We start from the raw sequence: 16,610 nt of genomic DNA, 5'->3' as shown, positions 1-16,610 counted from the left end.
CCAGAGTCCATGTGAGAACAGACTGTGGTCCCTTCAGTGACATGGCACAACTTAGCCTAGTAGGTTGAGGGATATACGGAACTAGTGAGTAATGTCTGGGAACTCTTTGGCTGACATCCTCCTGTGCAAGGACAAATTTGCATTCTCACAAGTTCTTAGAATGTTTCTCCGTTAGGAACAATATCTGACACTGGAATTTTTGAAACCTGCAGAACTGTGTCAAGCCAAGCCTCCTTTCTGATAGGAAAAATGAAAGCCAATTTTGTTCTTCATTCTTGTGACTGGTTCATTGTGCTATGACCTTGTGTAGACTAGCCTTTAGTTCCCTCAGAGGCCTGTGTAGACGACTTGGCGTCTCAGTATGTGTTTTCATGGCAATCTAGGATCTGGTACCTTCCCTACCCTCCACGGCCACTATTTAGTGATCACTCCTTGGATTTCTGCCTCACTTACTTTCACTATACAATTTAGAGCTTAATTATACATGACTTTCTATTTTTGGACTCTTGTTTTCCAGTCTACACTGATAAATTGTTAAAGGAATGAGTTGTATTTTATGCCTCTTCTGAATCCCACCCAAAGCACCTAGCATCCTGCTCTGAGTAACCTAACAGTCATTCACTAAATAGGTGCCATGACGATGAAATCATATGAATGGCTTTTGATGACATACCAGATCTTACACATTCAAATGAATGCTTTCCTTGGCAAGGCTGCCATCTGGGAGGCTACCCACATATGCCAGTGATGTTATCAATGCTCAAAATAATTTTTCAGTGACTCTCTCTGCTTGAATTAAACCGAGCATCTTGGACAATTACTTAATATTTGTTATTTAGCATCTACTATAAATGCATGGCACTGTTTTTAGGGGATACCACAAAGATATTAGGATGTGATTCTCTGCTTTCAGACAGTTTGCAGTTTTATGTAGAGGGTCAGAAAAGGTTGTAACAGCAATTATACAAGGTAAAATGTGGCAAATATCATAAGGGAAGTCTAAAGGATTATGGGGATCAGAAAGAGAAGAGGTAATTTACAGCTGAGCCTAAAGGGCACATGCAACGTCAATCTTTATCTTTGTAAATCATTGTAAATATTTATAAGATAACTGTTGTGGTCTTAAGCAACAACTAAAAGCTACTTAGAACTAGTTAGGGGATAAGTTACATAAATAACTGGGAAATACCATTAAAAACATTGGAATGGAGAAATAAATCATATCCCTAGATTGGAAACTTGCTTTGAAGGAAACTGTTTCTTCAAACAGAAAAACGTAATAGCCACCTGAGCCAATCAGGTATCTAAGATACCTGTGATGTTATTCACAGCTGTCTGGCATCTAATTTTTGACCATTCATCTCCATGCATCGTTTGTACCTGTTTCCTCATTTGTAAAAGCAAAGAACACAAGCCAAATCAAAGGTTTTCAGTGGAATTATGAAAATTTCCAGGAGTTATGGGCTTCCCTATGAGATTTCACTTGAATAAATATATGGCAATAAAATAGTATTTGAGAATTGCTGGACTGCATCTCTGTTGAGTTCTCTCACTGCTCACATATTCTATGCTCTGCACACAGTAGGTAAGGTCCAACTACTAGTGCCACTGGGTGACAGGCAACAACCAGTTGCCAGCTGCAGACCATCTGTCCCGTGGCCAAAAAGTCTTGGGGATTCCCAGGCCCCAGGCACAACCCTTCTTATCTGTCAGTAGCTCTCCTGTCACCTGGTTTTATTTCCCTCAGAGTACTCATGACTCTTAAATTGTTTATTAATCTACATGTGTATTGTTTTTACTATCCAGTAGACTATAATGTAATCCATGAAAGCAAGAAACTTGTCTGTTTTATTTACAGCTATGTCTTGAGTGACTAGATCAGCACCTGGAACATACTAAACATCTAATACATTGCTGTTGAAAACAAATGCACAAATAAATGAAGTGATTGATTAATGAATAATATTTCATGGTTAAAGATTCAGGGAAAGACCTAAGAAAGATAATAAAATATAAAAATCAGTTCAATAAAGAGAGAGTTGAGTACTTTCTATACTTCTGGAACTGTGTGAGGCACTGAGAATACAGAGTGAGTAGACCTATTTTTGGCGAGCTCATAGTCTATTTTGTGAAACAAAGCAAGAATGCATGGAGGACTGTAGAAAGGAGAAGAAGAAGAAAACATGACAGCGTATCAAGAAAGATCTCAAAGATCCCACCAACAAATGCTGAATGAACAAGCAGGACACCATATAATGCATTAGGCATTTAGAGGAAGCAGGGGAATTCCTGTGAGCTGGCATGACCAAGATCTTCAAAGAGGAGAAAAACATCAAGAATAGAAGTATGTGAAAAAGTGGGAATCCCAGGTGAAGACTGGAGGTGAAAAAGGGAGAAGGACTATCTGACGGGAGAGAAAAGAATTTAACTCTCAATGAGAACCTAAGGTATGCCCTACACTAGGCAATGTATGCTCAGATTGCTTTCTCATGTATCCTCCACACATTCCTGCAAGGCAAAAAATAATATGTCTATTCCATAAATGAAAAAATTGAGACTCAGAAAGATAGGGAAACTTGCCTAGATTCACAGCCTCTCTCTAGGGATGAAGCCAGGATTTGCACCCAGCTCAGTTTGATTCTGGGAACTGTGGTCCTTCTACATCTTGCAAACATCAGGAGCTTCTGGGCTGGGGAGAGCAGGGCTGGAGAGGGCAATAGTGAAAAAATGAGGCTGCGATTCACTTGCTGTTAGAATATGCTCAGGACCTGGAGTAGTATTCTATACTATTGGAAGATATTGGAAATGCTTGCCCGGAGGAGTGACTCTTGGCAAATATTAACTTAGGAAATGTACTCTGAATTGATTGAGTGAGAGAGAAGCAAGATCAGTTAACACTTACCTCTCTGCACGGAGGTAAGTAGAAACGAAGCAGAAAGAAATAAGTATAATGGATGGACTTGCATGTAGGATTTGGAGACTTACGGGATCATCACAGGGAGAAAGTCATCCTTAACACTGACTCCACTTCACAGGAGGAGTGTGCAGCCGTGGCACTGCTCGCCGTACCCCCTTGTTATGCACACCCCTTTTGGTCATTCCAGAAGTACCTTTTTCTAATTAGAGCCCCTACCCTACCCAGTTCTCTCTCTCTCTCTCTTTTTCATTCTGTCTTTTATTTGTTTTTCTTATTTATATCATGTGTTTTTTAAAAATTCAAAACAAATATAGACTATTGTGAAATCAAAAAGGAATTTGAAAAGGGAGAATTAGTTACTGGCCACTTTTTGTAAGTGATAAAAAAGAGAGGCATTTCAAATATATCAAGAATCAAAAATGAGAAAAAGACTCAAAATGTACATTTAAGAAGAACTCTGTTAATTAAAAATAGTAGAGTATAGAAAAGTTTTTCAGAGTTTGTAAAACTTTTTAAAGAATCTTACTGAATAGAGTTATGTTATATTTGCTGGGGGCAACTGAGTAACCGAAGTTAAGATACGCATTCATTTATAAATTAAAAATAAAAGCACCTGCCTTTTTCCATGTCCCAGAAACTACAAGATTAAGAAGCACAATGCGTATGAAACTTTAGATTTCTTTTGGAGGTTTATCGAAATATATTTTAAAATAAAAGTATGGTCTAAATAGAATTGAAAACAAACATATTTTCCCTATCCTTTATAATCACAACTTCCTTTTATTCTAATACAATTTTCCTTCTATATAGTTCTTACTCTCGAAAAGAGGAAGCAAACCTTTAAATATCTAAAAGACAATTTCTATCACTAGCTAATTCTGAACTCTCAGGACATTAGAAAATGTTAGGATAAAGAATCTCATAGGTTCATAAAGTGTCCCCCCCCCTTTCTCTCTCTCTCTCTCTCTCTCTCTCTCTCTCTCTCTCTCTCTTTAAATAAATCTCTTTTCCACCTGTACATGGGCCATAAGTAAAGAGTATTAAAAATTGATAGGAAAGATAAATTCTGTGCTAAAAATAACCATTATTTTCACAAGATAATTATGCTCCTTCATGTAAATGCCCCAAAAGATAATAATTTAACCATATTTTTCCTTATGATTATATTTGTATAAAAATACTGAAATATTATATAGGACAGGCACAATGGCTCATACCTGTATCCCAGCACTTTGGGAAGCTGAGGCGGGACTAAATCCCTTGAGCCAAGGAGTTTGAGACCAGCCTGGGCAACAGAGAGAAACCTTGTCCCTACAAAAATGAAACATTTTGGCTAGGAAAAGTGGCACTTGCCTGTAGACCCTGCTACTCAAGAGGCTGAGATGGGACAGGAAGATTGCTTGAGCCCAGGAGATTGAGGGTGCAGTTAGCTGTGTTCTTACCACCGCACTCCAGCCAGGGTGACAGAGTGAGACAAAGTCTGTGGAAACACTTTATATATACCTATGTGTGTGCTTATACATATATATATATATATATATATATATATATATGTATGTATGTATAACCCCGCAAAAAAAATCAGCTTTGAGAGAAAAACTAGTCAGCTTCAAGTAAGTGAAAATTTTAGGGCAAGTGGTAGCTGGTGATAACTTTTTCCCCTTCAGGCCATTCTGAAGCATTGATATATTTTGCACATGTGGCTCTAGTCTTCATGTTTTCCCATCTAAGCTTAGGCCAGCTCATGAAAGGGCAACACTCTACAGTGGGAAGAGAACCAACTTTACAGTCAGGCATTCCTGGACTTGGGTTGCTGCCGCTCCACTATTTAAAAGTCGCAAGTCCTTGGACAAATCACTTCACCTTTCTGATTTGAACTTTCCCCATCTGTCCAATGGGGATGACTCACCACCAACCCATTATCTATCAGGCCCTTGATAAATACCAGTATGCATGCTCTCACATCCCCCACACCTAAACCTCTTCCAAACACACACACACACACACACACACACACACACACACACACACAGATATGAATCTATTATTTCACATAATGTCTTCTTTTTTTTTCTTTTTTTACCTTTTCTGTGGTTCCCCAAATCAAATGTATGTGATAATGCATAGTACATATTATTATGACATAATAACCTATAGCAGTGTTTGCTCACCTTGCTATGGTGAGTCCCACATTGGCTGCTTCCAGTTGGTTATCTGTGGAAACACTTTATCCTTTTATAAGGGTGAATCTAGAGTGCACTGAGTAATGCATAATAAAGTTAGCTTTGGGGTAAAAGAACCAAGTTTAAAAGAAAATAAAAGCGGGGGGAGGGCAGAGCAGCACAGTGAAATAATCTTCAATGACTTCATTGTGAAGTAATGACTTTTACCAAATAACTGCATCGTAGTTTTATCTTTCCAACCAAGATTGTGTTAATGCTCTAAAATTAAGTCTCTTGTGAAAGTTATCTGGAATTTCTCAACGAGTTTTTAAAGGGGTTTTATTTTTTCATTGGAGGTCATGCCTCAAGAATTTGTAGGAATTCCGCCTGGAAAGTAATAATCAGTGGAAACTGGCAGTCAAAGCTAATTTATATTACTCTTCCAGATAAAAATTCCTTCCGTCTTAGACCTGCATTTCAAAAAAGATTATTATCACTCTGGAGAGAATACATCAGTGTAGAAAAAAAGAAAGAATGACCTCAAGGATGTCTTCGCCGCCTCTGTGCGGCTCCAGGTCTGCTGCTTTTTAAAGCTCCTTTTTAAAATCCTCTCTTAGGAAATGTTTTGAGGCTATTCAAAGCCAGGGGATGTCTCAGAGGCCTGCTTGGGAGAACTCTCAAAATCATGTTCCCTAATTTGCCTGTTGTGGGAGTTGATGGCACGTCTTGGGTGGTGGGAAAAGGACAGAAGTAGGAAATATGGGGGAGAGAGAGGTTCAGTAACTGCCCTAAGAGGAGGAAGGCATTTTTCATATATTCTCATTCCCTTAGTGACTAGAGGAACTGGTTGTGCTCAAATCAGAGCCTCAGCCCCTCCTTTAGTGGTCATATTTTCATATGCATGACACATTCATGAGGTTGCATGCTTAATGAAAAAGCCTTGGCTTTTAAGGTGAAGGACCTAAATGTATTTTATTTTATTTTCGAGACAGGGTCACACTCCAGCACCCGGGCTGAAATGTAGTGGCCCTATCTCAGCTCACTGCAGCCTCAACCTCCCGGGCTCAGGTGATTCTCCCACCATAGCCTCTCGAATAGCTGGGACTACAGGTGCACAGCACCATGCCTGACTAATTTTTGTATTTTTAGTAGAGACAGGGTTTCACCATGTTACCCAAGCTGGTCTTGAACTCTTGGGGTCAAGGGATCCATACCACTCGGCCTCCCAAAATGCTGGGATCTACTCAGCCCAGGCCAGTAGATCTAAATTTAAATTTCAAATTCTCCATTTACTAGTTCCTTCATTGACAAGTTACCTAACCTCTGTGAATCTCAGTCTCTATCTATAAAATGGGTTTTTTGGAATTGTTAAGGGAGTAAGGTAGTTGTTCTGCTTAAATCATGCAGCTCAGTGTTTGAATAGATCCTACTAAAAGTTTGTTGGTAAAACAAGTGAATAAATAAGTGTTAGTTCCTTCTACCCTTTCTATCACATCCAGAGAATTTAGGAAATGTCAACTCTAATGTGAATAACTTTGAAGGATCTGTTGAAGGATCCAGCCAATGAAATACAAATGCACTGGTACTCTCTTTAGTAATTTTGAAAATGTTTTTGAATCAATACCAACAAGAATCCACAAAAGAGATATGCCAAATCATGATTTGTATGACTAAATCAGACATTCAGAAGCCTTTTATCCATTTCTCAAGACTACGAGCCTATACCTAAGTGGCTAAGAATAACTTTTCAGGACCACTTTTTATTCACAGGATTTCAATGTGAGACACTGCCAAAAACAGACACAGTATCAAAACCAAATGACCTGCCTCTTTTTTAAAAAAAAAAATCATCTGAGATATGTGTAATAGGCCAGACTCACCAAATTCCAGCATTCAACAGAGCAAAACTGAACAGAGGAAGTATTCTATTTACTAAGAATTCAATCAGTCTTATTGAAATATTTAAGAGTTGAACCAAAATGTACAAGCATCATAAATAGAGTCTGTACAATTCCAGAAAGCATCTATCTGGGACAAAGCCATTGTTAATCCAATGTGTTTTTTTCAGTGGGTAGGTAATTCTTTAACAGTAGAAACAGAAGACAGATTTGCTTCCAATTGTGAGCTCATTCCTAAGGTCACAACTGAAAGCTGACAGAGAAACAGAGTCCAAAATAAACATCAGTTTGGACTATAAAGCATTTCTCTCTGAGGGTGCCTAGGTTTATATGAAGGAATTCCACCTCAAAAAGTGAAATCTAACTCACTTTTCCCAGTTATTAGCAGGGACGTCTAGTGTCTGCCTGTTCACATTGATCCATTCCTCAACCTCAAATCCATTTTCCAAAGACCCTGGCTTAAGAACCACATGGAACCAGAGTTCTGATTCGTTGCACTTTAGTTGCTTAGAGGGGTAAAAAAATAGTTATAAACTATCTGTAGGAACAGTCCCTAACATGGTTGGCCAGAAAAGCCCAGTGAGAGAGCCAAAAAGTTTAATTTGTTGTAGCCTATGATTTCTCAGTAAATATTAACTAATGTTGGAAGTATGCATGGATTTACTTCTCTAGGCTGTTTGAACCTTTTAAATCATAATTTTTTAAAACAAAAAAATTTAAGCAAGACCTTAAAAAAGTGACTCATAAAAGAAGGGTGTTTTGTTAGCTTCCCTTGCCTGCCTCCAAGCTAGCCGTCTTTAGGGTGATGTTTTTCTTTCATGAGCTTGTTCCCTCCACTTACATGCCTGGTTGATGGATAATTCCCTCTGCAGGTGTCTCAAAGACCCTGTGTACCCTTTTGGTTAGATGCCCAAACAAACTAATCACTGTTCACAGAGGCACTCACCTTCCTTACCCTTTGTCTCAGTCATGACAAACTGAATGCCCAGCCATATTAGGACTGAAGATTTAACCATTTATTCAAGTGCAGAACCCCAGAGGGCCTGCACAGGGTGACAGCTGGAAAGTAACGCAGAAATCTGCAAATCCCCTAGCCATCAAAGGCATCTTCCTGGCCCAGTATGCAGAAGCTCTATAGATCTAGAAATTACTGTTTATATGGGCTGGATTTTCAGAGGTTATTATTTTTTTAATGATTGATTCATTTATATATTAATTTATTTCCAAAATGTCAGATGCTACCTTCTTGTACCCCATGGGCAGAGAACTTTAAAATTTATAAAATTTTCATCATGTATGCATTAATTTGTTATTTATCAGATATTGATTTAACACCAACTATGTGCCAACAAAAGAAATGAGGAAAAAGGCACACTTAGAAAGATAAAAGCAATTTTAAAGACAAGAAAGGCTACATCACATATTGCAAGAAATGAGTAGGTCAGTGTGGCTGGAGCTTAGCATTCATTCATTGGAGAAGACAAGTATCAACTAGGGGCCAGAAGGCTGGGGAACTTAGGGGAAGGTGCTGAGAAGGCTCATTGCAAAGACCTTCCGAATGCCAAGGTGAGGATTTTGGATTTGATTCTGTAAGCAAAAGAGAGCTTAAAAAAGCTTATGATCAGATTTGTGATGAGGAACAATGATGGCGTTAGTTGTAGTTTGGTGGGTAGCTGGAGTGGGGGACAGACCAACAGCAAATAAACCAGTAGAAAGACTCTGGCAACCTGGAGGCTCTGAATTATGGCAGTGAAGAGAAGTTGAAGAGAAGGGCACATTAGGGAATTGAAGGAAGATAAGTCAACATGACCTCATGGCACACCTCTTTTAGAGCAGACATTTTCTGCAAACAAATGTTGCTTAAAATAAAAGGTCTCAAAGCTGGGAACTGAGAATCTCTTTTAAATACTGAATTTATAAAAATAGCAGGAAATTTTGTCTTATGTCATTCTTTAATAATACATGACTTCAGAACTAAACATATATATATATATATATATATATATATATATATATATATATATCTCTCAAATCAAGCAAATTTACAATGACAAAAGTTCCTTGTGTGGGAGGAGATGAAAGTCCTTTAGAAACTTCATAAACCAGCTCCATGGTTCTCAATGGTTGTGTGTTGTGAACAACTGTGATGTGAGTCATAATTAGATTTCTTAAATAACAATAGAAGACAGCATATGTAGGTTTTTGGTAACAGTGATGATAAAGGCATAGGCAAGTTAAGAAACTTACCTGCAATCACATATCTGTAAGTGGGAGGCCAGGGTGAACTCACAAAGTCTGTAGTGGATGCTGTGGAGCGTTGCCCAGAGCTGCTTTTAGGGCCAAAGAAGGTACTCATTTTCCCAAGAGCAAAGAAAGACTGTTGACTGCTCATAACTCCTGATTCCTTCAGGAATTGTCATTGGCTGAAAAAAGCTGCCTCCACCCAAGGTTCAGACTAGGGGTTGAGGTGGGATGCAATTGCCTTAATTGGAAAACTCTGGAAAGGTAATCCTGGCTCTAGAACTCCCAGAAGGATTCATTGAGGCCTCTGTGGCAACTTTGTTGCAGTTCAACTTCTGCCTCTGGACAATATTGCTTCTTTTCTTCCTCCAAAGATGTTAATTCCAGGAGCACTTTCTAATAAACCTATTACATGCTAGTTTCCATCCAGAGTCTGTGCCTTGGGAACCTGAGCCATGGGAAGGCTTGATGTCAATGCATGTGTCCTTAGCTATTAAGCCATGTAGTGGAAGAGTCATCACAAAGAATTTAAACCAGACCTAAAAGAAGAGTAGATTTTGAAAGACCAAAATTTGGTGCTTAGGCCACAAGGAATAATGGGGAAATGAATATTTGGGGAGCAATGAACTAGATGAGTCATCTGGCAAGAGCAAAGCATTCAAATCATTATCAGAGACAAGTAAGAGAGCAGCTCAGGTGGCTCTTGGACACCACAATCAGAAGCTTCTGTCTCACTCTGTTCTCCGTGAAAAACAGAAGACTGAATCAGAAGAAAATGAATTGGGCATCTGTGGACAAGACGGAACGGAAAGTTGAGGAGAAGAGCAAATGTGAGTGACGTTTTATGGTAAACATCTGCAAAGATTCTTGACTAATTGAATAAGGGAAGCCAGGGAAAGATAGAAGTCACAGAAGTTTGAAAGCTTTGACAAAGGCAGGCATCCTTCCAGGGAGATGTTATTTGTTTGCCCTCTCAGGAACATCTTCAGGATAGAGTTAATATAAATGTAGATGATTGAGTTCAAGGACATCTCTCTTCTATCAAATAGTTACTAAAATTCTCCTCTTCCATGAAATCTTACTTGATCAACTTTTTCCAGCAAATTTTCCATTTCAATGGTAGCCTGAAAGGGAAAACAATGAGAAAACAGTCAAATGGCTTTGGACATAATCTGCAGTTTGGATATTTCCCCAGGAATTGGTGCCATAGACCACACGGGTCTGTGCTGGGCCTGTGAAGCATGGAGGCTGAATAAGCTGGGGGACAAGGCAGAGAAAACGTAAGCCCTGTAATGCATGTTTTTATTGTCTTTCCAAGGGCATCTTTTCTCTTCCTGAAGCCTGAGGTTCTTATTAACCTCAGGTGCCGTATTTGAAATACAAGCTACTTCAACATTCTATTCTTAATATATTGTGTGTTAAGATACATAAGCTGTTTTTTAATATATGCACATGTCTAGTGGCTCAGTTGTAATCAGATGCTAATCACTTGCTGAAATCATTAGGAGAGATATTACACAAAAATACTGTTTCATGTTTTGTAATCAGCCTTCCAAAGACAAATTCTTGCTGGCTTTTGGCCATAGAAAACAAGATGTTTAATTTCAGTGTGAATTTCTTGATTCCATATTTAAATAAACAACAAATTGTGACAGATGAGAAAAACAATGTCTCCAGTGATATGATTGCACTAAATTGCCAACTTGGGGGAAGGGAGAGAGTTGGGGTAAGAAAGAGTATATTTTTAAACTGTAAGCCAGTGATATAAAAACCAAAATTATAAATTTGGGTCATGAGATTCTTTCTTTCTAATATCTTTTACATAATATCATAATCAACCTATTGTTTGAGGGAAATACCCTGTATTCCTTCCAATTTCTACTATCTCTCCCACTCTTTTTACTTTTATTTATTTATTTTTTTCAGCTCTGTATGGTTTGCTGAGACCAGAAATGCCAAAACTCTGTGGAGAACAGCTGTTCTCATTTCTGGCTCATCTGCTAAGAAAGTGCTCAGAATCTCCTCAAAAGGCTCCTGCAAGCTATCCCACCCCAGATGTAAACTCAGAGGCTGATTTTGTAGTCTTTGAAAGATATGATCAGATGCAGTAGAACTGAAGTTTCCTTGAATCTTGAACCACTGAACCTACCATGTGAAAATTATTTGGAGGCCACAGCTAACAGGTGGCAGAGCTCTCCAAAGGTCCCCAAGCAGTGAGGCCACTAGTATCTTAACAAGGTATCAATCATCTATGCCTTTGGGTGGGAGCAGAGGTCATTGCTTTTGGTAAGAATGGATGTCTCCTACCCCAGGAAGCATTCTCTGATGCCCCAACTGCCAGGATAGGTCAATAGAAAGCCTTGCCTGTCTATCTCCACACACTAACTATAAAACATATTTTTATAATAACCTTAGAAACAGAGGATCTACCTTACTTGACATTGTACCCCAGTGTAGTGCACAGTATATAGTACATCTAAAGTGTTCAGCAAATATTCTAAAGATGGAATCAGTTTTTAAATCAGCTGGATGTAGCAAGGAGACTAGATGGGGTGCAAAAGGCAGCTATACTGGAGAAATGAGGAGGGCAGAGAGGTTTTAGTCCCGATTTTAGGTTTCGGACTCTGACAGAAGCATGTCCTACAGACTGGAAGGGCATCAGCAGGAGGTAGCATGAGTGCCAAAAAGGTTGCTCTGACAGGCAGAGAGAGCACTCGAGTTTAGATCTTCCTAAAACCCTCGGTTGGACTCCCAGGTTGCATGGGCAGGACTCAGCAATTCCTGCTTGTTCCAAATGGAGGATGTGACATTGCTGGGAATCTGGGATTACAAGAGGGGTGTCCAGTGGTTGGTGTGAAAGTGCGTTGCTGTTATGAACTTCAGGGCAGTATCTGGCTGGGAATCAAATTCGAGTCCTATTGAGATCTCAGGGCTTTCACATCCCTGGGAGAGGTGGAGGGGGTCAGCAGGGAGGACAGCCTGTCCCGTTAGCTGAGATTTTAGGATCAGAAAGCAGCAACACAAGGTGGCGTCAGGAGAGACAAGGCATCGCTGCAGTACACGAGGAGCAAAAGCACAGGCAGAGAGTCCACACGCGCATCTCTGTCATGTGGCTGGCCCCCACCACACACCCAGGTGCCTGCTCGAAAGAGCAGGAAGATGGGAAGGAATACATTCATAAATGCCTGGGATATGTATATTATTTCAGTTATTGCATTAAACTGTAAACAATCCTGAAAAAAAAGCAAGCAAGTTGGGTTTTTCTTTCCTTCTCTCTTGCTCTCTCTCTCTTTTTTTTTTTTTTTTTTTTGGCTTTATTCTGCAATCCTGCTCCCAATGAGTGGAGGCTTTTGATGACGAAGAGAGCATTTTGCAACATAATAAAGAAACTACATGTCTTTTTTCTTTTTCCACACATGAACATAGCATGAGGGCATCAGTAACCCTGTGACAGGTCATTTTATTGACTAATCTAGGTAGATAGAGGAAAAAGACTTGGCCTAACTCGGCACCGAAGTAGAGAGCTAAGAGGTTGGGGGAGAAATCTTATCTCCAGTCCCACCAAGAGTCAGGAGACTTGGTGAAGCCTGAATATTAGGGAGGAGGTGGGTTAGCACCCCTGAAACATAGTAAGCATGATTATTATCATTAGAGAAGAATCATCAGTGAAGTCGGTTGACGTGTTCCCAACAAAACAAGGGACAGTAGATTGTAGAGAAGATTGAGAGCTGGCACTTATTTCAAATATTTATATGCTTTTTACTTCTTGTACTTCCAAAGCATGCAAAAGGGCAGACCAAAATAAATAAGAAACTGTTTTCCTCCACATCGAATAGAAGTTAGAAGACTTAACTAAAACACAAACTGGCAATATCTGGATCAAAGATTCTTTGGTCTTGCATTATGTAACATGCTGAAAATTTATAAATATGCAAAGATTGAATACTTTCCTTTTTGTTTGATAGTTTTTTTCTGACAGCAAACACCATTGTATGAAATAACATAATTGAGTAGAGTTATTTAATACTTACAATATACAAAGTGTTAGTATAGGCATTTTATAGACGCTTACCCAAGTGATGATTAACCCTTGAAGTGGGTGCTATTAATTCCCCACGTTACAAACAGGGAAATGGACAGAATGATACTAAGCAACTCGATTGAGATTTTACAGCCAGTAATAGTAGATATAGGATTGAATCTCAGGTTTTCCATCACCATAAACTGTGCTTACCTCCTACACCAGGCTGATCTGTGAATAGAGTATATTCAACAAAACTTTGTGAATTCCAGTCATATGTAAGGTACATGTATAGAATATAAAGATAGTGCATGTGGGTATCCAGACCCCAAGAGAGGATTCTTCGATGTTGCACGAAAAAGAATTTGGGGCGAGTCCACAGTGCAAAATGAAAGTAAGTTTATTAAGAAAGCAAAGTGGTGAAAGAATAACTACTCCACAGAGCAGGGCACTCCCAAAAGTAAGAGGAGGAACATTCCCACTCTAGGCACAATGCTTGTTTATATATAGGATCTCAACAACAACAACAACAACAAAAATCATAGGGAGATGTGCTGTACTTACTATAAAGGATTTGTGGTAAAGGATTGATTTTCTTAATCACCATATTTTGTAAGAATCAAATTATTATCTTTAAAGCAAAATTAGAAATGCTTCTCAAGATATTGGGATATCAGAACATTTCTGAGTCTGTATCGTTTAATAAACGTTATTAATCTGTTCTTTTAACCCTAAACATGTGGAGGCTAGGAATAACTAACTTCCTGGGAATGTAGCCTAGAAAGTCCCAGCCTCATTTTTCCCAGCCCTCAGTCAAGATGGAGTCGCTCTGGTTCAAATGCCTCTGATAGTGAGATGGAAGCCGTGGAAGCACACTAGCAGGAGAAGGCGAATACGCCTAAGATGACACAGCACTACAGAGTCACCATCATGTCCCTTTATTTACTTATTTATTTGCAGCATGAAACCAAGACATCACACCTGAGCATTCTGATGGTCCTAGCAAGAGCGCCAAGGTGACCTGTTGTTTCTCTTAGCCTGACATTTCTCAGTCTCCTAGCATTAGAAAGGCAGAGCCAAACCTCCAGGACCTTGCTGCTTACCTGCAGCTCTCACTGAGTCCCCGGTTACTTGATTTGGAGGATTTTGGAGCAGCAGGATTGGCCATTAGACACTATTTCTCATTCAGTCAAAGAAGGGGTAACAGCTAATGTGTTTCTCTGATGAAAAAGGTAGGGTGGCTAAGGAGCTTTACTATCAGGGAGATTTGCTTGGATTTAAACCCAGATTTGGTCACTTAATTAGGCCGTCTTTGAATTGTTTATTTAACTTTATTTACAAAATGAGGAGGGCACAAGTGATTGTGAACATTAGCTAAAGCAATATGTTTGAAAGTGTTTGGCAATACCAGGAGCTCAAGAAAAAGAAAAACATCTAAAAGATAACATGGGTGAAAGGAGTGAGGGTAATTTTCTACTTGAAGCAGAGTCTTCACTGCACAACATGCTACTTTCTGACCATGCCTACACTCTACAGCCTATTGGTTTGTGTTATAGATTTTTACGTGGGTGGCATATTATTTTCTCACACTAGCTCTCTTGCCATGTTCTGTCTGCTATTAATATGTAAGATCATTAGGCACAAGGATTGTGACTTCAGTTTCTTTTATATTCTCTTTCCATAGTACCTAATAAAAACTCCCCACAGAGCCTCCATTCTGTGATAAGAATACAAATATACAGCACTTTACAATTTACAAAATCATTTCACATGCATCACCTCATTTGATCTCACCACACCTCTCATGGGCTTTCTTGGTTCTCAGATCACAATGATTAAGAGGTGGACAGACTAAGTAAAGATCAGGTTTCAGCATTAAGCATAGCATGTACTCTGATATTTATCGAATTTTTCTTTGCCACCTCCTTTTTCTCTCTAACCTTGTGCCCTTCAAAATATATTTCAATTATACACCCTCGGGTACTGTGCCTCCAAAAGAAATTTCAAAAGGCAAAAAAAAAAAAAAAAAAACCAAAAAAACCCAAGAGGTAACTTGTGTCAGGGCATTTCTGCATGCCCTCCCTAGAAGGAAAGGAGCCCATGTTTATCATCCAGATGTATTAAGACATTAACATTTCCTGACCCAATTCAAGCAAGATGATTTAAATGAGAGCATGCCTAATGACAAACCTTTATGGAGCAAAAGCCAAAGGCTGTTTTCATGGAGCTGAAACTGGCTGTGCAGAAGAAGTCAAGTATGTTTTTTGGAATTTTGGATGGTGCGCTTGATGAGATGAGTGTCACGTTTTTCTGACCAGTGCGATGCAGCAGCAGTGACACTGTCCCACTCTCAGCCTGTGCCTGGGAGACCTGGCAGCTTCTGTTTTCACTCAGGAAAGGAGACTCCTCAGTCTGGCATAATGCATTTTACAGAAGGATGCTACAAAATTCAGAGAGAAAGCATTTTAAAGAAAAGCATCTTTATATTTTTCCTAGCGACCTTGACTGACCTCCCCTCCCCAAGCTAGGGATAGCTATTGCTATGAAACTGTGATTGTTTTCATATGATATGAGCAAGGATGATACATTGTTTGTTTTGAAAGTTTAAACTGAATTTGGTTCCAATCAAAACTGAAATTCATCAATATTATGCTTGTTGTTTAATATTAAAATAGCAACTTTCCAATTAGTAAATAGCTCCTGCTTCTTTTTCCCCAAATGATCTTATGGCACTGGGAGCCTTAGTTTGTCACTTTAAGGAAGGCCACTAGCCAGCCTATTGCAAGTGTCATGCATCATCCCCATATTCCTGCTCCCCATTGGGAGAGTCTGCATCCGTGGAACTCTAGAGGGCCAGCACCTGGTGGCCACCTGGTTCCCACGAGCTTCAGTTACCTGCTTGCCTGTGGGGCCTGGAGCCCTCCAAATGCACTGTATCTGGTTGTTTTGATGTGTGTATGTCCGTAGCTCTCTTTCTCTATCATCTCTATCATCTCTATCTCTATCTCTCTCTATCTCTATCTCTATCTCTATCTAACTCTGTCTCTATCTAACTCTATCTCTATCTCTGAGTAGTGTGTGTGGGCAGGGGGAGGAGGGAAGGGGAAAAAGACCATTTGAAAGCGTATAATTCAGTTATATTTAGTCCTTTCTCTCATTTGTGCAACCATCATCTCTATCTAGTTTCAAAACAACTTCATTGTCCCCGAAAGAAAACCTTCTACCAATAAACATTCATATTCCATTACTATTTCCCCCCAGACCCTGGGGCAACCACTGATCTACTTTGTCTCTCTAGATTTGCCTATTCTGGACATTTCATGTAAATGGAATCATGCAATATGTGGCCTTTCATGTCTAGCGTTTTTCAC

This window comes from Saimiri boliviensis, chromosome 14 (assembly GCF_048565385.1).
Source record: "Saimiri boliviensis isolate mSaiBol1 chromosome 14, mSaiBol1.pri, whole genome shotgun sequence".
Lineage (NCBI taxonomy): Eukaryota > Metazoa > Chordata > Mammalia > Primates > Cebidae > Saimiri > Saimiri boliviensis.
Note: the sequence above shows the minus strand (reverse complement) of the source record.